At 58.9% G+C, this 905-nt stretch overlaps 1 protein-coding gene across 1 annotated transcript in view; it reads right to left on the reverse strand.

The window, feature by feature from the left end:
* Window positions 1–415, reverse strand: part of POU2F1 (POU class 2 homeobox 1) — a 130830-nt gene extending 130415 nt beyond the window's left edge. The window contains exon 1 of the mRNA XM_015422554.1: window positions 372–415. The gene's annotated coding sequence lies outside the window, so the exon portion shown is untranslated. The remainder of the gene's footprint in view (window positions 1–371) is intronic.
* Window positions 416–905: the final 490 nt, after the last annotated feature.

A 905-nucleotide genomic window follows, 5' to 3' on the forward strand; every position in this document is an offset into this window, starting at 1 on the left:
CAGTATTGTGCCCTCCCCTCACACACACACACACACACACGGACACACTTGTGCGTCCGGGAGGCTTCTACGGCTCTAGTATAAATATGTAAAACGGCTTGGTGGCGGCGGCGACCGCGCTGGGCCTAGCTGCCCGAGCGGGGCTCTGAGGGCGAGGGTGGGGGATCGTGCCCGTTGCCCCCCGTGCCCGCGCGTGTGTCTGTGTGCCTCTCGCTTTTCCCCGCACGGCGGCTACCCCCCAGCTCCCTCCTGCGCCGTTAATTATAATAATCCTGAGTACTAATAAATTATGCTAAGCGGGGAAGGCGGGCGGCGGGGGGGGCCGCGTGTGCGAGTATGAATATGAATATGTAAAATGCAGTAATGATTACCTGCCGCCACCGCCGCCGCCGAACTCTCATCTTGACTCGCTGCTCCTCCGTCCGCCATTTTGAATATTTTAATCAAAATCGGCCGCCCGATAAACCCTCCCTTGCTCGCCTGCTCCCTGACTTCTCCCTCCCGCCTCGCGTCCTCTTTGCGCAGGCGCCAGTTCTGTGCCTCGCTCCCTCTCCCTCCCTTGTAGCCTGACGCAGGCGGTGCGCATGAGCGACTTCCCCCCTCCCCTCGTTCACAGGCGGCTGTTATGCGGGTCAGAAGAACGGAGGCTCGGCTTAGGTGGCAACTCCGGGCACGGAGCGGTTCTTCCCGCCGTGGCAAAACGAGAAAGCCTTTGCAAGATTGGGGAGTGCTCTCTGCGAATGGATTACCCAAAAGCGTGCGCGATTCGGTTTTTCAGTAGGGTCGGCCACTTGTCAGCCTGCGCTAGCTTTGCACCCCTCGGTCTTTGGAATCCCCCCCTTCCCCAAAAAACGAGTGCCCCTACTTTGGGAAGCTTTGAACTAAGGTATTTTGTTTATTCACGC

Source organism: Gekko japonicus, unplaced genomic scaffold (assembly GCF_001447785.1).
Source record: "Gekko japonicus isolate JY-2015 unplaced genomic scaffold, Gekko_japonicus_V1.1 scaffold1424, whole genome shotgun sequence".
Taxonomy (NCBI): domain Eukaryota; kingdom Metazoa; phylum Chordata; class Lepidosauria; order Squamata; family Gekkonidae; genus Gekko; species Gekko japonicus.